The following is a 24,839-nucleotide window of genomic DNA, read 5'->3' as shown; positions in this document are numbered from 1 at the left end:
CCATCTGCCATCATCCGTCTCCTTCTCTTTGCCTGTGGTGGGCTCATGGTCCCATTGTTCCTTGGAGCCCACCAGGAAATGCTTGAGCCAACATAAAAGAGAAAGTGCCAAAGGAAACCACCTAAATAGCAAACCAGTAGCACATCTGATTCTAAGATTGTTAAAGTTTACTAAGCACATGGCGTCCCCAGCTCCCAGTAGGTAGCTACCACAGTGCTCCTTGTAAAACCAAACCTCAACACACCATGCCCCCACTTCAGACTTGCAAAAACTGTGGGAAAACCCAGAATCCTTGGCTTGATTTAGAAAGGCATGCCTTTCCATTTCATACACTACTTACCCCATATTCCCTGATCACCTCCAAATAGGCTCTGAGCACATGGAATTAATTGCTGGGCACGCCCTGAACATGCCAGGACATTTTGTGTCTCCGTACCTTTGCTAGGTTTCTCTGCTTGGAATGCCTTTCCCGTCCTCTCTACCGAGTGAACCTAGCTTGGTAATATTGTCCATTGTTCCCGAGGTGTCTTGTAAATACAAAAAGTTGCTGACCACACTAATGCTTGAAAGGGGGCATCACTAAAGCAGAACATGTTCGACAGAGCCTAGGTGAGAAGGTTTGGAAGTTAGAACCTCTGTCCCAGGATGGTCCAGGATGGTCCCCAAGGCTTCCTACACAGCTTGGCCACTCTTTGAGTTCAGAAAATTTGCTCATCTTTTCAAGGGCAAATGGTTGAAAGAATTTAGAATGTTCTGGGAAAGAACGCTTCAAGGGGTCATGAGAGCTTTTTAACTTACTTGGTCCATGATGATATGGTGTGTCATCCCACTTTGTAAGCTGTTTCTTATCACGTTACCATTGTCAAGGAATAATCTTTCCATGTCACTACATATCCTTGAATAATATCATTTTAATGACCATGTCCTATTCCATTGCATATCTTCCCTTTTTGGAGGTTGATTTTCAAGTATCTATTATTATAAATGAAGCTGCAGTCAGTATCCTTATTGCCAAATCATTGTGCACATTCACAAATGTTTCCTTAGAATAAAAGGTCCAGCTTTCTACTGGATCAAATAGTGTGCACATTTTTAAAGTTTTGATAAAAATTGCCACAGAATTGCCCTTCAAAAGATTGTACAAATTAACCCTCACATTAGCCCCTATGGAACGCCCATCTCCCCAGATGCTCCCCAATATTATTAACTTACCTATTTGATTGACAGGTGCTAATTTAACTTGTATTTTTTATTATTATTGAGGTGGAACAATTTTTTAAATGTTTATTTTCTCATTTGTCCATTGGTTTGACTTGGCTCATTTTTCCACTGGATATTTTAGTGTTGGTTTCCTGTGATAATTTTCTTAACCCATCTTCATTCATACATTAATCAAATGTTTTGAAAGCCTACTATGTATCAGGTCCTGTGCTTGCATTAAGTATGTAGAACTTATTAATCCTTATGACATTTAAAGTCTAACCATGTAATATATGTCCAAAGTTTTTTCTAGTTTGCCATTTACCTTTTAACTTTTTAAAAATATATTGAAGTTTTCTACAATTTTACAGTCAAATCTATAAATATTTATAATTCCTGCCTTTGGTTTCAAATTTAGAGCAGCCTCCCCTACTTCAAGAGAACATAAATTCTCACAAAAATTTTCTTCTACACTTCTACCCCCTCCGTCTGTTTTTGATGGTAATGTGAAATGTGAATTGTCACCTTTTCTGTTTCTTCCTGAGTATTTTAGTGTAGGTTTGGGAAAGGCTCCTTTGGAAGCTATGGGCCATATGTGATATTAAATGAGAAGTCCTAGAAAATTATCTTAAATGCCTTGAAGTGGATGTATTAATAGAAAGTGACTTGGATTTACTCTGGGCCATCCCATTGAACAGAGCTAGCCCCACAGGTAGAAACAACAGTGAAACAAATTTCATCAGAAAGAATTGAAGGGTGCAAGTTTCAACAATGCAACAGGCTGCCCCAGAGACGAATGTTCCAGGTAACTAACACGGATAAGACAAATTAACCACTAGGCCAGGACATAGGGGATTCCTGTAGCAGATCAATGGTTCTCAAACTTGAGCATCAGAATCACCTAGAAGATTTGTTAAAGCACAGCTTGCTGAAACCACGCTCGGAGTTTCTGATTCAGAAGTTGGGGTGGAGCCTGGGAATTAGCATTTCTAACAAACTCCCAGGTGACGCTGATGCTGCTGGTCTGGGGATTACACTTTGAGAACCAGTAAGATAAGGAACTAAAGAAACTTCAAAGTACCTCTCTCACTCTGCGAGTTTGGGGTCCTAAGCAGTATTTCTATACTGATTTGACCACCAAGTCACCCCTTTTCTGTATTTCTCCTTAGAGCACCTATTGACACAACTGGGGAATAACTAGTCTACCTTAAATCTAAATACTAAGGCTCAGTGAGTTGTAAAGAAATCCTTCCCATCTTCACACGTTCTGTTCCTAGATTACTAATTTCAAACACAGAAACGCAGGGGAATTCAGAGATCAGAGCATGGACTGCAGTGGTTTTCCATCTGTTCGCACATTGTTATCACCTGGAGAGCTTAAAGGTCCTACCCTAAAGGTGCTGTTTACTTGTTCTGGGATGAGGTCTGGGCACTCACAGAATCACCTGGGAATCATAAACGCTCCCCGGGTGATTCTAATGAGCATCCGGGGTTGAGAAGCAGTGAGCTGGTCCAGTTCCCTCTTTTTCACTCAGGGCAGCATCTTCTCTTTCCTTTTTGAAACAATTTCAAGGCAACTCTCCACATTCCTTCAGAAACCTTAAGAGTAAGATAGGCTGATCACACTCTTCACGTGCTTTTCACAGTCCCTTTCCTATCAGGAAGATGGTTAACCTAGACTGAGGCTGCCATATCATTGTTACTGCTTGAGTAAAGAAGATGGAAAAGAGAAAACAGAACTCAGCCTCATATGTCTTTCCTGGATGGAATTCAATCATCTACCGACCAGCCTGACCCATCCCCAGGCACTTTTACTCCAAATTGAACTCCACCCCACTTCACGTGCTCCCGGAGAACCCACTGGGTTTGGATGTCATCTGCTTTCAGATCTGGCATCAGGAGGCTGGTACATTCCATTACTATCTGCAAGAACAAAATACTAAAGCTCACTCAGAGCTTGTTTTGCAAGCCTGGATCTCCTTGTAACCAGAAGAGACCCAGGGAAACACACACGTAAATGTACATAAACAATGTTTGAAACTCATCTGAAGTAAAGCCTCAGAGGTTGTGAAATCCTCCCCAGCTGTTTCCAATAAGGGTATGAGGCCAGTCACATGGGCACCATGTCTCCCTACTGTCGCAGAGGCGAGAATAGCCTGGGCAGGTTATCCCCCAAGAGAGAGGTCATCCTCCGCCCAGTCCTTCTAAAGCAGGTGAGCCTCCTGTAGCATAAACAGGCCTCAGAGAAAGTGTCTGCACTCTTGCATTCTCTCTCCTGTCTTCTCTGTCCTTCATATTTCCTGCATTCCCTCTTTCTTCTAATCCCTTTCCTTTTTTTCTTTTCCCTGTTCACTGCCAATTTCTAAGGCCTGCCATGGCTGCTTTCCCTCAACAAAGACACCAATTGCACTCCCACCAAGAATCCATTTCTGGGCTGGGCACTAGGGATATCCATTAGCAGAGTACTACATTCTGGCTTCCAGGAGTTCATGTATGTATGTATGTATGTGTGCAAAAGAGAGTGTCACACACTGTATGAACTGCAAATGCTTACAGAAGCATAAACCCTCTCATGATAACTTGGGGTAATGATGATCTCCACTTTAAAGAACAGAAATTGAGGCTCAGGGAAAATTAAATTTTCCAAGGACACACAGCTTGTAAGGAGGTCTGGGGCTTGAATTCAGGACTTTCCGACTTGAAAGTCAACACTAGGTATTCCTGAACTCCTTCATGCATTCAACAGATAGATACTTGTTAGACGTCTTCTAGGAGCCAATGAGCACTGTATTGGTGCTTGGTATTTAAGATGAATGAATGAGCCCTGTCCCTGCCTTCGAGGAACAGGGACAAACAGGAAGCCTGCAAGCACTGCCTGATGTGAAAGGCTCTGTGATGGAGCTGAGTGCATGAGATGTGGGAGCTATACCCAGGAAGGGTGTCTCACCAGCCTTGGAGTCCAAATGCCTTCTTGAATAGACATTTAAGCTGAGACAAGAAGGGGGAATGGAGTTGGGGGGAGAGAATATTCTAGTGACAGGGAAGCTTGCTTACAGATCTGCAGGTGAGACTGTGGCTCCTTCAGGGAGACACAAGGAGCGGGGTACAGAGGAGGACAGAGTAGGAGGCAGTGAGAAGAGGGACTGTGGTGAAGAGGAACCTGAGTTGCCGGCCATGGGAGCCTGGTCTGCCAGCCTGAGGAGGCTGGACTCCACCCTGAGGACAGTGGAGACTTACTGCAAGAGTTTTAAGCAAAGGCGTGATCGGATGTGCATTTTAGAAAGGTCACACTGGTTGCAATGTGGACACAGTGGCAGTGAGAGAGGCTGGCAGCCTGGAGCACAGAGTGGTGGGTGAGGAAGACAGCCTGGATTCACGAGATGTTGAGCAAATAATCACAGATTTGGTAACTGCCTGGGTATGGAGGAGGAGAGTGTGGAAGGTGTGAAGGAGGACCTCCAGGATTTGGCCCAAGCGACATTGCTGACTGTGCTGCCTGCCATTCACCAGGATGAGGACAGCTTTGGGAGGGAAGATGAGGACGTCGCTTTTTAACTTGTGGAGTTGGCGGTGCCTGTGGGACATCCAACAAAAAGGACCTGCAGCAGGTCGGGACCAGGGTGAAGCATGAAGGCATCTAGGGCAGGAACTCTATGGGTTACTCACTGTCAGGGTTGCGTGAAAGCAAGGACCTGCAAGTACATGCCTCCTTAAATTTTGTGCCCTCAACACCTCGCATGCCTCACCCTAGTCAGGGGGAAGTCTTGCTCCAGTGAGAGTTCTGGGCTGGAGGCAAAGATTTGAGAGTCACTGGTCATGGCAGTTAAGACCAATGTGACTAGAGGGGAAACCAGAGGGAGGGGTAGAGAGAAGAGAAATAAGTGAATTACTGAACCCTGAGGGTCACGTCCTTTAAGTCAGGGTGGAGAAAAGAAATAGAGCAGGAAGACAACTAAGAAGGACCAGCCAAGGGAAAGAGAAGTTGTGAGAGGGAAGTCTGGGGTCATGGAAGCCAAGGGAAGATAATACATTATGGAAGAGGGTGGGGTGTCAAATGATGGGAAATTAAAATGCAAACTGAAAGCAGTCATCTAATAAGACTAGCAATAAGGAGATTATGGTGCCCTTAGTGACCCGAGCTCTGTGGGATGATGGGGATGGGAGCAAAGCTTAACAGATAATGGGAGGGAGAGCCAAGGCAGTAGCTGGAGGAGATCTAGAGTTGGAAAGAGTTCTTCATCTTAGTAAGACTTGAGCATGATTAAGTGCATATGGCAGAGATCCAGTAGAGGAAGGGGTTGAAGACAAGAACTCACTGTTAGACTGCAGGAATTCTTAGTAGAAGGGGTTGGAGAGCTTAGGAAGAAGTGCCAGTCCTCCTTAGTGACATGGGTTGCAGAGCCCAGGTATGAGTGAGATGGCAGGAAGTAAGGACATCCCTGTGGGAAGTGATGGGCTCTGTTCTCCCTGTGATGCAGCTGGAGGAGTGGAGCAGCTGAAACTGGAGCTCCTGGAAACAGCTACACCTTGGGAACCCCATTGCTCCTGTACTGGCAGCACTTCTCCACATTCCAGAGTGAATGTCTCAGGATTAAATAAAATGATAGGTATATATAATTTGAAAAGATGGGAGTTTATTTTCTTCCCTTCGTTCCCCCTGAAAAAACTGCCATTGATTTCAGAGAATCTTAGTTACCTCTTAACCTGTAGGAAAAGCTTTTTCTCAGAATTATTTTATGTTCAAACCAGCAATGACCAAAAGAACCAAGTTATCTACATATTGAAGTCTTATATGAAAGTCGTTTTTCTTGCACAATAAACAATTAAGTTTACATTAGCTCTTTACGTTGAGCAAATGGACATCTTCAGAATTCCTATCTGACACCAGGTATAAGGTCCCAACAGTTCTGGAGGGGAAGTCTCCTGACCTTTTATAAATTTTTGTAAGAAATGGATCATTTTAAGAAAAAGGAAGAAAAAAGAGCAAATTATAGGAAATGTTCCTAGAGGGTGTGATTTATTCTGGCACAGCATCTTCCCTGGATGTTTGAATTCTCCGTAGTATTCATTCACTTCTCACCCTTGGAAGCCTCTCCTTTGCTGTCTCATTGGAGGGGGACATGAGTACTTAGAATTCTTGGCTTAGTTTGCTGAATTTAAGGAAGAAAAAGTTCAAAACACTCTCTGTCCACAGCAAAAACCAACTGTACCCAAAACCTGCAAAGTTAACTTTTTTCAGAGATGTTAAACCCAAAGTTGATGCTGCAAAACATACCATCTTGGGATTTTTTTTGCCAACTTCCTTCTTCCATGGTAGGAAGTGTCTCTGAGTCAATACATATGAAAGCAATTGCTGTGGTTGAGCTATCTTCCTCTCCCTCTCTCTTTCCCCCTCCCTCTCTGTCTCTTCCAATCCTCACAATCTCATCCCCCTTTTTCTCCAAGCATTACACACTCACATTCACACACATTCCTCCTCCTCCTTATCATCACCGTCATCATCATCATCATCATTTTGTAGCTTCTTTCAATTTCAACTTGTAGGACTTTCAACTTCAGATTGTCTCATCTCCCAAACAGCTGCAACAACAGAAGGTCAAGTCCTGGAATCAGGTTGCAAATAGCAAACAGAGGAGAAGTAAATGCTAAGGCTGAACAAGACAGGGATGGGAATAAAGCAACCCTGTTCAAATTCTCTGACCTCATTTTCTCCCCTCCAAACAAAATCAGGATTGAGGTAGGTAGGGCTGAGCTCTAGGGTCAGAATTGTACCCAAGTGTATAATATTTTAGGAGGTTTGCTACTTTTTCTAAGCATGATGATCATGTCTAGCCACTTGGCTTCTGTGGGCCTACTCCTCCAGCTGATGGCACCGGAAAAGATCATCTCGAGGGACATTCAGCATCTCCGTGATAAGCCTCCATTAAGAATCATCAGAATCCAGGCTGGTGGGAAGTTCTGTTCTGGCCAGAAAGTACTGGGTTAGATTATACATGGCAAAATCTGACCTAGGAGATAGGCTTTTGAACAGTGTGGGGAAGAACCAGCCTGCTATAAAACATCCACACCCACCCATCTTCGTTCAGCATCTCCATGACCACCCCAACTCAACCTGACCCTCAGTCACAGAGTTGGACTGGCAGTTCCTCATAATCCCAGACCCTTCATTTTAGAGGCACCAAAGCTGAGGTCTGGAAAGGTGGTCTGGAGAGATCCCCGAGCCCTCCCAGGTCCCTTATCTCATCTGTTCCCCATCACCTCCTTACTTTATCCTCTTTTTGATATAGGAAAGATGAGGCTCAGATAAGATCCTTGCTCTTTTCAAGGTCACAAAGAGTGTTGGTGGAAGTGGCAAGACTGGAAACCCACCAGCTTGACACTGCCTGGCTCTCCTTGAGTCCTCACGCCAGGCCAGGAGAGGAGGATAAGCGTCCAGACTGGGCCTTATCTCTTGAGGAGAAGGCAGAGTTAGTCCTTGCCACCCAACCCCTTCCCCTCCTGTCCTCCTACCTCTTCCCACCTCCCAGTACCTTTCCATTTTTATATCCTGCCCAAGATGACATACCCACTGATGTCTTCCCACACGGTCCTGCTCTCCTGCACAGGATGCTGTGCTCCCAGATCACCTCATGCTCTCCCTGATTCCACCTCATGCTCTCCCTGATTCCACCTCTCGCCACCTCCCACTTTACCACCAACACTGTGTCTGGGACAGAAACTCCTTTCATCCAGTTAATACATCTTGAGCTCCCGCTCTCCAGCAGGCACCAGGCTAGGCAGTGGGGATTTAGCATGAACAAGGCGAGATCCCTGCCCTTGTGGAGTGTACACTGGAGTGGTCAGAAAAGATCACTAAATTACAGCTCCACATGGTAGATGGTATGAGGGGGAGTTTGGAGTTCTCTGGGAGCATAGAGCCAGAAGATTTAACCCAGGCTAGGGCATCAGGGCAGAATTCCAAAGAGAAGTAACTATTTGGCTGAGATCCAAAGGACAAACTCTTCCAGTGCAGGGAGAAAAGGGCCTTCTGGTTGGAGGAACAGCATGTGTAAAAGGCCAGAAGGGAGAGGAACTGAGAGAGTACACACAGACCCGCAACCAGGGAGGGTAGGGAGTGCAGCAGCCCTCACCTGCAGGCTCCACTTTCTCCAGTCTTTGTCCACCCAAATCCTTCAGGCACTCAGCACTCAGCCAAAGCTCGAGACCTTCTCCCAGTCAAGGCTCATTGTCTGGCCCTTCCTTCCTCCTCTGCTTACAGCCACAAAATTTAGCACCAAGTTAATTTTAACTAATACTGACTTTTCACTCCCTGAATAAGTTGTAAGCAATCTGAGGGAAGGAACCATGGCTTTTTTTTTTTTTTTTTTTTTTTTTCTAGACTTTCCCTCACAGCACTGAGGACCTAGCTCAATGTGTTTCCTTGTCCCAGGGAGTATGGTTGTTTCTGCAACCTCCAGGCCACAGCTGTTTGCAAACTTTTATGATATGTCTTCATAGGAAACTGCATTTGAGTCACAAGAAAAGAGACAGCTGAATGAATCCTCCATGTTTTAATAAGGAGAGAGAATTCACAAGGTCTTCTAGGGATATATCCAGATAAAATGAAGCTGATTAAAAATTTAAAACACTAAACTTTTATTATCATTGCTATTCATACTTTTGTCATGGCCATTAATAACTTTTGTTTCTTTAAATTTGTTTGAAAATAGAAAATTCATTTTTAAAAAACTCTCCAAGGCTTTACCAGTCTCACTTTATGAATTTGTTCTTGTAACATTTGTTTAATATTAGTGTTTTCCCATTTTTTTTTCTTTTTGGCTAATACCAATGAGAGCAATGTCACGTTGAGAATCCACAGTGATGACAGAGCTAGCTGTGAGGGTGCTCATTCCATTCCTCTGGCATTCAGCACCTCTGTCCACTTCTGTGTTTGCCCCCAGCATCTGAATTTGGTTGCTTCACTGAATGGTGTGGCCCCACCAGCTGGCACCCAGGCATTGACTGGCCTCAATTACTGCGACCTACGTTTTAAGGACTCTGTGGCCCTGACTTAAGTACAAGCTTTAAATGGGAATAAATCTTATATAAGCCTTTCCATTTACTCTCCTGCTTATTAAAGGTGAATTGCAATGGAAAACCCTAAAAGTCACAGAGTCTGGAAACTTGGATATAATAATGGGCAGCATTATCCTTAGTGGTATAACTAGTAAAAGTGGGCCTAATGGAAAGTCCACTGTGGAATCATCTGTGTTTCTATGCAAGAAAATTATTTTCCTTCTTTCTCTAAAAAGGGAAGTAGTTCTGACCAACAAGGTTGGCTGTCTTGGGCGTGGTGGTGGAGAGCAATGGAAAGATGAGTGAATAGTGGGAGCAAGCTTAGCAGAATTCCAGAAGCCATTCCTTTAGTGTCCTACCATATCTGTAGGCCTAGGGGATGCCATGCAGTACAGAGATAGCCAAAGAAGCTGCAGAGCTGAGGCCACCTTCTGTACTTGTAAACAATAAGCACACCCCCCAAAATCAGGAATAAGCCCATGAGAACTGCCCATATCCCATGGTCCCACAGTACCTCATCAGCTGGACTAGTGTGTTCTGCAGTAGATCCACTGCTGGTGAGCCTCAGGTTGCAAATATATTTAGTAATGGATCAAAATAGAATCTCCTAGCAAAAACCGGACCTTACAAGTAATTTGCATCAAGCCAAAAACCCATATCTATATCCCACAGCAGGCCACTCTTAAGCAACATGAAGGCTTCCAAAAAAGTTACCCTGCCCATATGAAAATGCCAATTTTATCCAGCAACATTGCTGTGCTTTCAAATTTTCTGTAGACGCCAATGCTGTAATGAATGTTCTGACCCTCAGGGTGTCATCCACAGCCAGGCTTTGTGCCTGTCTTTTGCAAAACTTACCCAATTTCTGTCCAAAAAACAGTCCAAGACTAGCTTGATAATAGATTTACGTGTCAAAGGAGAACACATAGACTTTGGATAACTTTACTCCAAAAGAATTCTCTTGCTCTCTCAAGCCCATTCTGTTAATAACATGTTTAGTTCTATTTCCAAGTTTGATTTTTTTATGGCAACAGTTTGACTATTGAAATTCTTTAGCTTTGTAAACCATGGCACAAACTGTTCCCCCATGAAGAAACACAGCTTTCCATAAGCCTTCCCCAGAAACACCAACATTAGAGTGGGGGGATGTGATTTGATTTTTTGTGAGTAATCTTCCTAGCACTTCCCAAAGAGAGAGAAAAAGAGAGAGATGCAGTTTCACATACAGTTTTACATGTCGTAAATCATCTGTGGAGATCAGAGGATAAAAGTATTTCCGGCCGGGCACGGTGGCTCAAGCCTGTAATCCCAGCACTTTGGGAGGCCGAGACGGGCGAATCACGAGGTCAGGAGATCGAGACCATCCTGGCTAACACAGTGAAACCCCGTCTCTACTAAAAATACAAAAACTTAGCCGGGCGAGGTGGCGGGCGCCTGTAGTCCCAGCTACTCGGGAGGCTGAGGCAGGAGAATGGCGTAAACCCGGGAGGCGGAGCTTGCAGTGAGCTGAGATCTGGCCACTGCACTCCAGCCTGGGTGACAGAGCGAGACTCCGTCTCAAAAAAAAAAAAAAAAAAAAAAAAAAAAAAAACGTATTTCCATGACAGGAACTTAAAATCTTAAGAAAATTTTCTTTTAAGTTCTTCATTGGCCAGTGGAAGAGTTGACCGTGGCTTTTTCCTTCATGTGTAGAAAAACACTAGGCAACTTGGTAGTGAAGCAGGATTTTTCTCAGCCAATTGCCAACTGGGACCTCCGCTGGCAACACCCCCCACACCCTGCCCTGTGTTTTAGCTTGTACCTACATTCAGCAGTTCCCAAGCTCTTGTCCCACATCCAAGAAGAATGAGGATATGCTGACAATTTGAAGGTGGAGAAGAATTTTACTGAACAACATAACAGATCTTAGTGGAGACACAGTCAGATGGTTTCTCTCTCCCCCAGTGTGGCTGAGTCTGGGGCTTTTTATGGACTCAGAATGGGAAGTGCACGCTGATTGGTTTGTGAGTATGCAAAAATGGTTAAAGCAAAGACATTCAAAGGTAGGCACAACAGTGTAGAAAACCAATTAGGAAAGGGTAGGTATGTGTAAAATAGGTAAAGGGTGGGATCAATCAGAGGAAAATGTGCCAAACAGGAAAACGGTTTCTCAATCCAGTCTGTGGATTTGTAGCTTGGCTTTCAGGCTTTAAATTCATTTCGGCTTGGAGGTGGGGTTTTGCCGGGGACCCACCCCTATTTGCCTAGGCATTTGTCTGCCCCCTGCTGCTGTCAGTGGGATTACAAATGGACTCACATTTTTTAAAATTGTGGCCTCCCTTCTTACAAGTAGCAAAATATGTTTTTAGATCCTGAACATCTCAAAAGTAAAATCTAGAGCGGACTATCCAAAAAGGCAGTCACTAGTCACATGTGGCTATTGAGCACCTGAGTGTGGCTAGTGAGAAATGACATATGCTATAAATGCAAAATACACTCTCGATTTTCAGGGAAGTAATATGAAAAAAAGAATAGGAAATATTTATTTAATGATTTTTATATTAATTATAAGTTGAAATAGCATTCTACATATATTGGGTTAAATAAGATATATTAGTAAAATTAATTTCACTTATCTCTTTTTATGTTTTATAAATGTGGTTACTAGAAAACTTAAAAGGCCCATGTGGTTTATATTATGTGTCTGTTGGACACGCTCATCCAGAGGACTAGTCTGGAAGACGCTTGTGAGAAGGGGAAATGACATGATTTCCATACAGGCCCTGAGTTCTTCAACTATTTTGATTTTTATTCACAGTAAGAATTTCAGAAATTATGGATCTCCACCCTTTCTGGTTTTCTATTAGGTCAGCTGTGACTTTGCCTTTCTGGACCAATTCCTATCCCAAACTTCTTATTCTTGGGCAGAAGTCTTGCATGCTCTAAGCCAGCATGTTAGGGGTTTGAGGTGTTCTCTTTTGAGATGGCATCCCACTCTGTTAACCCAGGCTGGAGTGCAATGGCACTGTTACAGCTCACTGCAGCCCCAACCTCTCAGGCTCCAGTGATCCTCCTGCCTCAGCCTCCCAAGTAGCTGAGATTACAGGTACCTGCCACCACGTTAAGTGTTTTATTAAAGCAAACAAGCATTCAAGGCCTCTCTACTGCTTCTTCCCTGCAATATCACCACAGAGAAGAAAGAACTTGCATCCTTTAAAACCTTGTTCTAAGTATCTGTACATTTATTGGATTATCTGTTCTACTTTATTTTTGAAAAATTCCTGAGAAACAAATATTAGCCTCACCTTGCTAACAGGAACCTGAGTTGACTAGAGCAATAATGATGGTTTACTTTTGCCAAAAGCCATGTAACTTACAATTATTTTCTAATATATTTATTCTGACCCTATGACATAGGTATTCCCATTCCTGTTTTACATGCAAGGAAATTATCTTTACAGAGGGTTCAAGTGCCTGGGCCCCACAGCTGATAAACGGAGGAACTAGCATTGATTCTTTCAACACATATTTATTTGTTGTCCTAAACACTGGTAAACAGGGATATGGTCCTTTCATGGAGTTTGTATCCTAAGATTCACAGCACCCAAGTGTTAAGTGCTCTACTAAGAATCAAAACAGAGCGATGAGTGGAAAGACAATGGATATCTAGCCTGCATGGTGGGAAAAGCTGTCTCTAAAGAGGTGACATTGAAGATGAGATCTGAATGACAAGAGGGAGCTGCTACGTTAAGATCAGGGGACAGCAGCAGGCACAAGGCCTGTGAGGCTGGAAAGAGCTTGGCATGTTGGAGGAACTCAGAGGCCAGCAGTGATGGGTGGGCAGTAAGGTCAGAGATGGCAGGGGACATGGCCACACAGGCAGGCTTGTAACCTGAGGAAAGACATTTGGATTTTACTCTGGATATAACATGGAGGGGAGGGCTTAGCAGGAGGGAGACAAGTGCCCTAGCATCCTCCACACTTGGATACTGCCTGCCTCTAATTAACATTCTACAAAGATGACCAGGGATGAAGTGGGAAGAATCGGTTGTACAGAGGCCAGAGTAAAGCCTGGAGATCAGTGACAAGGTTGGAGTCCCGGGTGAGAGGCAATGGTGGTAGACAAGTGTGGACCCAATGGAAATGGTGAGAAGTGGATGGAGTCTGAAGTTTTTTGGAGATAAAGCCAGTGAGTCTGGCTGATGGATGGCTTATCCCTCTTTCCACCTGACTGTCCCTCCAGCTCTCTTCATTCCTGCAGTGTCCATCCGAAAACACTCTGCCCAGGGAAATCTAATTTCTGTTCACCCCGCAATAATGCCCAGCAGGCAGAATGAAACACTGACAAATTGTCATTATTTATTACCCCTTTGTTTTGCTTTGTTAATTCATTGCCCTGCCTAGCTGTTAGCCTCTTAATTGTTCATGTTGACTTTAGAAACACATTCAAGATGAGTAAGGAGGCCTTGCTATATTCTAAAATGGCGTCAGTGGGAATAACCAAAATGATTTTATTCTTTCACTCTCCTTTTGGCTGGCAGGAAGATGAGCTGTTCACATATTCATTTGACACACTACCATGTGAAAACCAAAAAACCAAAAGTATGCAGTGTCATATATGCAGTCATCGGCAAATGTACAAAGCACCCTTCAGCACAGCATGGTTACATGCTCCTTAGTAGGGAATGGGGGAGGAAAACTGTATTTAAGAACCAGATGTTGGCTGGGTGTGGTGGCTCACACCTGTAATCCCAGCACTCTGGGAGGCCGACAGGGTGGATCACTTGAGGTCAGGAGTTCGAGACCAGCCTGGACAACATGGCAATACCCCTTCTCTAACAAAAATACAAAAATTAGCCAGGTGTGGTGGCACAGGCCTATAGTCCCAGCTACTTGCAGACCGTGGCACAAGAATCACTTGAATGTGGGAGGTGGAGCTTGCAGTGAGCCAAGATTGTGCCACTGCACTCCAGCCTGGGCAACAGAGTGAGACTCCGTCTCAAAAGAAAAAAAAAAAAGGAACCAGATGGTGTGTCATGAAGTGATCATTTGTTTGCCACTGACAGTAAGATAAAGAAGAGAGAGATCTTGGATGGAGGTGACAAGCCAGAGAGAAGGGTTGGTCTGAAAAAGACTACAGAGAGGAGGTGTTACCTAAGCTTTTCCTTAGAGGATACGCTCAGGCTCTGGCTAAACAAGGAGAAACAGGGCGGGTATGAGATCAAAACAGGTTGCCAGTCAGCAAAAGTTTACACCTGCATGCATATGTATATGCAACTACTTCTCCAGCCAGTGAAAACATTTTCTTGGCATATACACCGAGCTTCATTAATTCCCAAGGGCAATAGATGCTCTCAGTGCTAAGGAATGCAAACCCACCCTTTTTCACTTACCAGCACTACGACTCTTTTCCTCAGAACACAGAGGGGGATCAACCGTAGCAGCAGGTGCTGGGCACATCTGTGTAGACTCCACACCCATCTCTCTCTGACATGAGGGAATTTTTACTCCTACACGGCAAAGAACTACACTGCCTTAAACACCTTCCCTGGTTCCCACTGCCTGCCCACACAAGGTGTGTTATGTGGAATAATTATTCTGCAGCTGTTCATAGGTGTCAAATACATTTGGAAATTGTTGCACTTAATGTTAAAGAGGCCGTTTTCTCTGAGGACTTCAAAGATGCTTTAATAAGCTGACATGCATTGGGAATCTCCAAAGGGGGAACATATGCAGCATTTCCCAAACTTGTAAATCACTGATCTGTTTTCATAGAGCATCGCTTGGGACTAACGTTCTGTGAAAGGCACTTTGGGAAATGCAGGACTGGCTAAGAAGGGTTTCCCCTAGTGCCCTCCCTGCACAAGGCAGACTGCCCCCAAGGCGCTGTTTCAGCCTGCTCGCTGTGTGTATTCCCACCTGTGGATCTCTGCTCACGCATCCCCGGCCCAAATTATCCTGCTCCTTCTCTCATTGTAAGTCAACCCAAGTCCTTTCTTCTCTCAAAAGCTTCGCTCCTCCCTCCTGGGACTGGAGATGCCTTGTGCCTCAGACCATGGTAATATTGCTTTATGTCACACTCATTTAGCTTTTGATAACTGGTTTCTACCTCTATCTCTAATACCTTGCATATGGTAGAATTAATAAATTCTTTATTAAAGAAGAAGAAAAACAGGAAGGAGGTAAAAGAGGAGAATCACAAAGAAAGAAGTAGGGAAGGGGAGGAGGAGGATGGGAGGAGCAGAGAAAGAGGGGAGAAAACCAGGGAGATGACAGTGGGAAAGAGAATTTCACAGGATCTTGGACGTGGTACTTCGATTGAGTGTAGGTAAGAGGCAGAGCCCAGGGAGCGCAGCCTTGAGTACTTAGTGGAAAAGAAGATCCATGAGGTTCTGCATAGACGACCATCCAAGGCAGCTCCCAGGAGGTGTTCCTGGCTCCATGCCACACTTAGCAGCAGGGCAGTGCCCATTCATAGGGTGTCAGCTCTAACCAGTGAGTGCAGTGCCTAAGAGTAGGCACAGACTGTGACCCCTTAATCTAACCTATGCTTTATAATAAAATAGATACATATTTATATTTGTACTATTCAGAAAACAGCATATGTATCCATTTCTTGGGGGAGGGGCGGGTTGTAAACAACATAATACAATATCCAGTTAGTACTGAGGTGTTTTTGAGACAAGGTCTTGTTCCATCCCTCAGGCTGGAGTGCAGTAGAGTGATCACAGCTCACTCTAGCCTTGATCTCTGGGACTCAAGTGATCCTCCTACCTCTGCCTCCTGAGAGCTGGGATCACAGGTGCATACTACCAAGCCTAGCTAATTTTTTTTAGACATGGAGTCTCACTATATTGCCCAGGCCAGAGTGCAGTGGTGATCATAGCTCACTGCAACCTCAAACTCCTGAGCTCAAGTGACCCTCTCACCCCAGCCTCCTAAGTAGCTAAGATTACATGTACACATCACCTTTTTTTTTTTTTTTGTAGAGACAGGGTCTCACTATGCTGTCCAGTCTGGTCTCAAACTCCTGGCCTCAAGCAACCCTACTGCCTCAGCTTCTCAGAATGCTGGTATGACAGACATGAGCCACCACCGCACCTGGCTATTACGGTTAAACAAAATCAATAACATACAAAGTGCAAATTATATAACCCTAAAGCAATCGCTGTTAAGAGGCCTACCACTAAAGCCAGTGCCTTCATTTTATAGAGGAGGGGCCTAAAAGTCACAGAGCAGCTTGAGCTGGGGCTAGAACCTCAAATCTGTGGCCTAGTACACTCACTACATAGACCATCTGAAACGCTGCTTCTCATGGCTGGGCAGCCTATAATCTCTTTGTCGGCCAGATGGCCAGTTGCCTGAGATGGAGACACAAGAAACATTCCCACATCTGCTTCCTGCTTTTAACTCACATAAAAATGGCCAGTCAGTTTAACAAACCTATTTCCCTAAAGGGACCAGAGCTTCTTTTTATTTTTTCTGTACATTTAAAACACGCCAAACAAAATGACACATGTTGTCAACAAGATGCAACAGATATCTTCCCCAAAAGCCCCTTCTTTGTAAGCTGTCAGGCCAGTTCTGTTGACTTGGTTACCTTCTGCAAAGACCAGTGGTCTTGCCAGAGCTCCACCCTGGAAAAGCTCATCCTGTGGAAGCACAGCTTGGTGGGGTCGCCAGACTCCTGTCTGACACACTGTTAAATGCCTAGATGTATTTCTTTCATGCTTGTGCAGAAATTCCATTTCAGAGTGTCGGGGCAACACCTCAGTCAGTCTCCCATAAGTGGGTCATGGAAAGAGCCGGGGCCTGGACGCCAGGAGGCCTGGGTTCCAGTCAACACTCCCTGTGACTTTTACAAGTCGCAAGTGGAGGACCATGCCCCCAGTGCCAGCAGCCTTGGGACGCTGGTGGGGGCACTGAGCATAATGGGCCATTGCGGGGCATGGGAGGGGGTCAGCCCAGCTGCTGCGGTCCCTCCACCAGCCCCCAGGGCAAGCCACAGCCAGGCAGTCTCAGCCAGGGCAGGACGAGGGCCAGGGCCAGAGCAGCGCCTCCACACTGAGTCACAGCCAGCCCTGTAGGAGAAAACGAGCTGAATGTGGGTGAGAACCTGAACATCCATAAGAGCCTGGTCCAGGAGAGCATTTCTGGGGCCTGTGAAGAGGGAGAAAAGAAAATGATGCTGGAATCCCCTGGTTAAGGAAAACCAAGCCATTCCCTGGCCTGCAAGCTGTATCACTTCCTCTGTGACCAGCTGCCAGGTAACTGTTTCTCCCCTTCTGAGCACTGGTACCTGGTTCGTGGGACAAGAAGACAAGTGACATGATCAAAACAAAGCTTTGGTTTGTATTTCGTTCTACTCCTTGTAAAATTTATTCATTGAGAGAGATTTTTCTCCTGCCACCAGATACAGCCATGGCAGGCCCCATAACTGTTCAGTGTATTCTCAGGCTATAAGCAGGTCCACCCTCAAAAACAAACTCCAAATTCAGTTGTAGAAAGTACAATCCGAGAGATTAATCAAAACCTCCAACTTAAGCCAGGGGAAACGTTCCTTCCTCCTCCAGCTAGCCCAAACCCCAACCCCACCCTGTGAAAAGGGAGGATGCGGTTGTCTCTCCCCCGTTTCTCCATTTTGCTCTTCTCTTCCTAGTCCCCACCCCAGTCTGTTAGCCAGTTTCTTACCCCTCCTAGGTAGGGGCAGGTGAGCAGAGGTAGGAGAAAAAGTAGGTCTTCCTTGAACTGGTCCCTTGATAAGCTGTCCTGTGCTCTGTGGGCCCAGCCTGTGTTTAACACTGACTCCTTTTTTTCCCCTGGGGTGCTCCTTGGGGCTCCTTTGGGATCTTCCTTATAGCAGTTTCCTTGACGTGGGCAGATGTTTCTTTATTCCCAGTGTTTGTTTGTGGTGCTTTCACAGCCTCTGGGTCTAGCAGTCACCTCCAGCTTCTTACTGTGGAAGTCCCTCTGTCCTGTTACACAGCCTCTTGTACAGCATCCAGATGACTCTGCTCTGCACTTCCTCTGTCCGACCCACATCTGGGCCACGAGAGAGACTTACAGGACGCATGGATGGGCGAACCCGATTGCAGCCCCTCCATCCTGCAGCACAGGCTGCCTCCACTTTCTCAGACATGAGAACTCTGTATTCGCCATCTTCAGGGAATGCATTCCAAGTTCCCCAAGTAGCCCCAGGGGGACAGCCTCACTGCACTGGAGGCGAAGCCCAGAGAAGCCTTGATGAAGTCTCTAATGGAAGAGTCTCTGGAGACTCACAGCACAGCAACTCTTCTCTCCAAGAAATCCCTTCATACATCCTTCACCCTACCCTGGCCCCTTTTATAGCCTTCATCTGGCTGAAGAGTCCAAGCATCATGAAGTCAGTTTACAGATGTTTCCCTATTAGGCAACTTATTAGAATATCTTACAGCTCAGAGCATAGTCAAAACTTCCATTTTAACATTCATTACATGCTTATCTCAGATTTTAATTATCCACCCATTTAAATATATGCCCCATGGGGCATAGACATCATCTGGTTTATTCACTGCTACATCCCAGCTATGATAGGCGCTCAGTGAATAATTACTGAATTAACCAATTAATATTTAAGTAAAGTAGCCTCCGCTCCTCAGCCTGCAAGCCATATGAGAGTGGGAACTGAGATACTCAATATTTGCCCCCCAGTAGAGTCTAGTAGAATGCTGGCCCATAGTAGGTATTTTTAAAATGGCTTTGAAAAAAATTAATGAACCTGAGCAAAAGGCCACATTTCTCTAGGTAAGATTAATGGAGGCTCCACTGACCCAAAGCCTTTCTCCCATTCTTCTTCAAATTCTTCACTTGGCTACACTGCTTAAAACTCTACTAACCAGATATTCTATCAGTTCAAATATTTTTTAACAACAGATATCACCACTGAGAAAATGGAAGCCAGTCATTTACACTTAAGAAGACAATTTGATACAACAAACGTACAGGAAGACTATCAGGGGCCTGAAGAGTGCTGGGAGGCACTTATGAGATAGGAGATGGCAGGCCCAGAGGTGGGAGTTCTTTTAGAGGCTTGCCAGGGAGACCGTATATGCCAGGAGGTGAAAAGGAAGTGGCAGATAGAGCCAGTATTTTTTAGAGTTCGCCTTTAGCAAGCTTCATCCTATACAATTTTTAAGAACCATTAATTTTTAGAGCTGGAAGGAACCTTTGATATCATCAGATTCCATGGTTTCCAAACATTTTTGAGCAAAAAAAACTTCTTTCAATGAAATCTTACCAGAAAGCCAATATGGAAAACAGGTAAGCAGAGATAATCTGGTTCTAGAGGGCTGTTTTAGATGGATTCTAGATGTTTGGGCTGGGAAACCAAACACACACACACACATACATATATATTAATACATACATACATGCATATACATGCATATACACACATACATATACATATATATGCATACATACACACATACATATATTAATACAGACATGCATGCATGCATATACATGCATATACACATACATATACATATATACATACACGTATATTAATATACACACGTATATACATGCATACATATATACATACATATACATATATACACACATACATATATACATGCATACACATATATACACACATGTACACGCACACACACAATTTTCTCAGAGTAGTCTTCAAACCTCCCCTAGAATCCCTAAGTGCTCCTGAAACACAGTGTGTCCAGACACAATGAAAGTCCTACAGTCATCGTCACCCATCACCATGTCACAGAGACTGGGCTCCAGAGGTCAAAAGAAAATGGAAGATGCTAGACCCTGCTGCTCCCCCCCCTTGATCAAGGAAAAGACCTTGTCCCCTCCACTTCCCAAACTCTTCATCTATTCTGAAAATGTTTGCCAAATCAAAGAAAGAGCCCTTTCACGGGACCACTGAAGACTTCCCCCATGAGTTTAATACTACCAACAAATATTTACTCAGTTCTTGCTACATTCTTGACCCATGTTTGGCACTCAGAACAAGTGACCATTGTCATTGCTAAGTTAACCAGCACTCTTTGGGTGCTGCCTGTTCAACCTTCTCTGAGCCATCTCAATTGCAGTTAAACATCTAACCCACATCTTTCCATTTTTCCCCTAAATGTGCTTTGAGACACTGTGTGAACTGATCTGCTGAAATGCAGATAAACTACATCTGTCAGCCCCCATCTATGAATCTAGTGAGACTTGCAAAAAAAATGAGGTTTGGCACAATTCACTTTCGGCGAACCTTTGCTCCCAGAGATGACCACTGTTTCCTGTCTTTGGAACTTATAAGCCATCTGTTTAATAATCTGTCCTAGCTTCCTGCCAAAGACTGACATGCATCTCACCAGTCAGCAGTTCCCACCAAAAGTGCTTAGGGCCTCAGGGCCTCCCATCCCTGCTGCTGGCTAGTGTCCAGCTCACACAAGTAGCCCCCTCATCCCTAACGAGGCTTTACTGGAGAGGATGGGCCACTCACCTATTGCAAGAGCACAGTGTGAATCTCAGAGAGTTCAATTTTGTGTAATTATTTCTGTATCAACAACATCAACTCAGGGCTCAAGATCACCTAGGTGAGAGTGTAAGAACAGAGACTTCCCATGAGCAGAGCTAGGTTTGAAAGCTAGCCCTACCACTCACTGTGTGGTTTTGACTAATGACCCACTCTGAACTTGTAAAATGAGCTCATGGGAGTTCATGGTTGTGATTACTAAAAGCAATATTGTGCATTTAGTGTATGCAATATTGTGCATGAAGTGCTCAGCACAGTGACTGGTACATATCAGCATTGTTATTATTAAAAGAAAATACCCTTATTAGTTAACTACTGCAAGTCAGGGGTGGGGATGGGACAAGGAGCAGGCCTGGGTAGAGGGCCTATGTGTGAGGGGGCTATTCATTGGCACCCAGTTCAATTCTTTCTCTAGGCACTAGGTGGTATACGGAAAAGATCCTCTTCCCTGTAGAGCTCGAATTTCATGGAGAAGAAATTATGAGAGAATGTCTGTCTCCTTTCAGTCACCTAGCTTGTGAATTTGCTACCCCCAGGTGAAACCAAGGCCCTACTGGACTGGCCCCAGACTGATTCCTGAAGAAAGCTACTTTTCAGAGGGACACACAGGTTATCTCATGGACAGGTTCTTCAGGGTGGCTTCTAACCCCCAGAGATCTCAGGACAAGGGATTCCTGTCATCTCCTTGAGCAACTGTTAGGGAGGCAGAGAGGAGCCGGGTAGAAGATCCTCAAATGAACAAGGTCAACCAAGGAGGCAAAGGTTCTAACAGTTAATTCTCCCAGCCCTTGTGTGAAACTGCAGAAAAGTCACCCCATGCCTTTGTAGATTAAAATTAAGCTGGAAAGATTCAGCTGTAGTGGGCTTTAGATGATCTGGGTCACTTTCTAAAGCCAATTTCTTTTAAAAGCCCTCGAGCTGAAGACAATAGTACTAAATGACAGCTGGGAATTTTAAGTTTTATTTTCAGTTCTGGAAAAAAAAGGTGGGGAATGGGTATCCCTTTATATTTTTATACTGAGGATAAGTCAGTAGGGAAATTTCATCATGTTGTCATTGCAAAAGTAATCAACTCAGTGTGCCATAGCCAGGAATTCAAACTGCTTGGGAAATGCAGGGGTAGTTAGCCCTTTTCACTGGAAAATACACTGGAGAGTGACATGGGTAGGTTAAGAGCAGAGAGCTGCTGGGAAGATCCGCAGAAAGGGCAAGGGATTCTGTCTGCCAGATTCCTTCTTCCTAAAGCACTTACGCCATTTAGGTCAACCTGGGCTGTTCTAGGAGGGATAGTACTTCCTGCTTTAACATTGACCAACTTGAAAATCACACTGAGAACAAAACCATGACAGCCAGGAACCCAGCCCCAGAAGGTGAAACCCAGCCTAGAGTATCTGGCCGCTGTAACTTACAGCATTAATAAAAGGCTTACAGAAAACCAAAGGCCTATTAAATATCCCTGCCCCACCTAGACTCACCACTTAATTGGGGTGGGGATCATCAAGGCAGAAGGAGTATAAATGGTTCCAAAGGCTGGAGCGACTTTGGCCTGAAAGGCCCAGGTCCAATTAAAACAAGCCAGGACCCTTAATAACCGCTCTGTTTTGACATCGGGAAACCCACTCTAAGTTCTGTCAATGGCTATGATGTAGAGATTTTATTATGATTATTATTTCATGGACTTAATGAATGCTTAGAAGAATTAAGCCACAATAAGGCCCAAGATCACAACTTCCTTATCCACCACAGAAGGGCAGCTTGCCCCAGAGCCAGCCTCTTCTTGGGAGGCAGTCCCCAGGTCCCTAATCAGGGTTCTGGTGGTCCTACTATTCGGTTTGGGGTTGATTTAGAGCATGCACAAGCAAAATGGGCTGTAGGCCCTTGCTGTGACTATAAAGGCTTCTGTGTGCATAGTTATCTCCTCAACCTGCCAGAAATTCCCCAAAGGGAGAAAGGTTAATCCCTCTAACTTAAGGAATTTGAACCTAGGTAACATCACAGTGTCCTCCAGAAGGAGGACACACACACACACACACACACCCTAGTGATGAAAATTAGGGTATCTATCTCCCTTAACCAACTGGCTATGAGTACATCTTGTTCTTTTATGCATTCACCATGTTTTTGTATTGCTAATAAGCCACAATAAGCAATATTGAGTATTTCTTATTGAGTTGTATTGAGTCCTTCACCATGAGCCAGGCACTATATTATATGCTAAACAAGCTCATTATCTTTGTGTATCACAAGGCTTTCTGATTATAAGCAGTACTTATTAAGTGTTATGTTATCAATGTGTACTAAAATGACAAATTCTCTTGGTAATCATGATTCAGTAGATATAGGGTAGAACTTTGTCCTCTGCTTTTAACAAGCAACCCAAGGGATGCTTATGACCAAGTCATTGTCCTAGAAAGCTTCCCAGCTTGCCCAAAACCTCTTGACTGAAGTGCCCACAGTGCCTCGGCAGATATGATCTCATGCTAGGCAGGATGGAGCAGGCTGGTAACCTGAGGAAGGGGCGCAGACCTCGCAGCGTGGCCTGAGAACCCATTTGCTTTCCTTGGGCAGTCATGTTACGAAGCTGCCCCCTGTTGACCAGATGGTCCGAAACCCCTAGATCCTCTTCATGCAGGCTGAAACTGGGCCAGGGGGCTCCCCATGCCAGATCACCGTGCCTCTTCAGTGGATTTTCTCATGTTTTTAATCCTAACTACCATCTTGTCTAATTTAGCCTATTGTTCCAGCTTGTCCAGTTCTTGTCAGCATCCTGACTCCATCCTCCCATGCATCAGGCACCCCTCCCAGCCAAGGGTCATCAGCACACATGGTAGAAAGTGCCCATATGCCCTGTTGTCCATCTGAGACAGGAGCTTCCCCAGACCAGCAGCTTTGAACTTGACCACAGACTCCTCCACCATCAGGAGGGTCCCCTTTCTCACTATGTTAAGCCCTCCCATAAGCATCTCCATCCTTCCTGATTTTTTTTAACAGGCTTTTAGCTGCTGAAAAGCAAAATAATACCTTCAAAGGAAAGTTTTATTGGAGGGAAACCGTCTCAAACTGCAGACAGTATCTTTTTGCATTTTATTAAACCTGCAGAGTTAGAGCCATAATTTAAAGCAATGGGTGGCCAAGTAACTTGAAGTCTATTTTGGTTACCATTTTTGTTACTGATGGTTCCACCTACTCAAAAAAAAAAAAAAAAAAAAAAAATAGTGAACAGAAATACTCATATAGGAAGCCAGGGCAGTCTCATGGCTGCAAAGAAACACTGGTTCTGTGCCCTGACCTTCCTCTTTGTGGCTCAGATTTTCCACCTAGGGGAGTGTGATTTTCGTTCTCTCCTCTTCATACAGAGCTGCTGAAGGGGTCCTTAAGAGAAGGCTGTTCTAGACTTTGAGTCCTGACCAAAATTAAACCATCGCAGTTGTAGTATCTTTCTCTTAAAGTGGGTTTCCTCATTCACCAGACGTTACCATTAGAGCCTGGAGTGATGAGAAATGTCTAAATGTAGGTATATAGACAAAGACTTCCAGAGTTTTCCCATGTATTGTCAATGGGGCAACAAGTCATTGCCCTGAAATCTCTGGGTCTGTGACACTAGTAAGATTACAGCTTGTATATAGAACATATATTATAAGTTATGATAATCTTTCTTAAAGCAAGTATGTATATATTGTTATTTATTCTTTAAAACAACTTTTCAAAACATGTATTCTGTGGCTCAGCTTAAGTTGAATGTACTTCTTAGAATGAATTTAGGGGTAGCAAGTTGACTCCGCTCTGTGCAGACAGGGTTAGTTGTCTTTTCTCTGAGCAGATTGTTGGGGGCCAATCCTAGCTAACTATGAAACTAAAGGATGGAACAGTTGACCCCTGGAAGTCCCTATGCTCCAGTGATCTCTCTCCATGTATCAAATCACCTTGAGACTCTTAAAGAGATTATTATTACCTCAAATATAAAGTGTGATTTTATTTGATATATCCTGGGAATACTGCTCATATGCACTATCTTAATAAAATGAAAGCCTATTAAATAAAACATCATTTAAGGACTAGAGGAGATGGAGGG

General features: G+C 44.3%; 3 protein-coding genes across 3 annotated transcripts in view; 2 read left to right on the top strand and 1 right to left on the bottom strand.

Annotated features, from left to right (window-relative positions):
* CNRIP1 (cannabinoid receptor interacting protein 1) overlaps window positions 1-24,839 on the bottom strand; it is a 1,091,934-nt gene that overhangs the window by 867,104 nt on the left and 199,991 nt on the right. The window lies entirely within an intron of this gene.
* ANTXR1 (ANTXR cell adhesion molecule 1) overlaps window positions 1-24,839 on the top strand; it is a 238,832-nt gene that overhangs the window by 186,084 nt on the left and 27,909 nt on the right. The gene's annotated exons all lie outside the window — the stretch shown is intronic.
* SNRNP27 (small nuclear ribonucleoprotein U4/U6.U5 subunit 27) overlaps window positions 4,940-24,839 on the top strand; it is a 716,203-nt gene continuing 696,303 nt past the window's right edge. Inside the window, exon 1 of the mRNA XM_050754535.1 lies at window positions 4,940-4,959. The gene's annotated coding sequence lies outside the window, so the exon portion shown is untranslated. The remainder of the gene's footprint in view (window positions 4,960-24,839) is intronic.

This window comes from Macaca thibetana, chromosome 13 (genome assembly GCF_024542745.1).
Source record: "Macaca thibetana thibetana isolate TM-01 chromosome 13, ASM2454274v1, whole genome shotgun sequence".
Taxonomy (NCBI): Eukaryota; Metazoa; Chordata; class Mammalia; order Primates; family Cercopithecidae; genus Macaca; species Macaca thibetana.
Note: the sequence above shows the minus strand (reverse complement) of the source record. Positions and strands in the feature narration are given on the sequence as shown.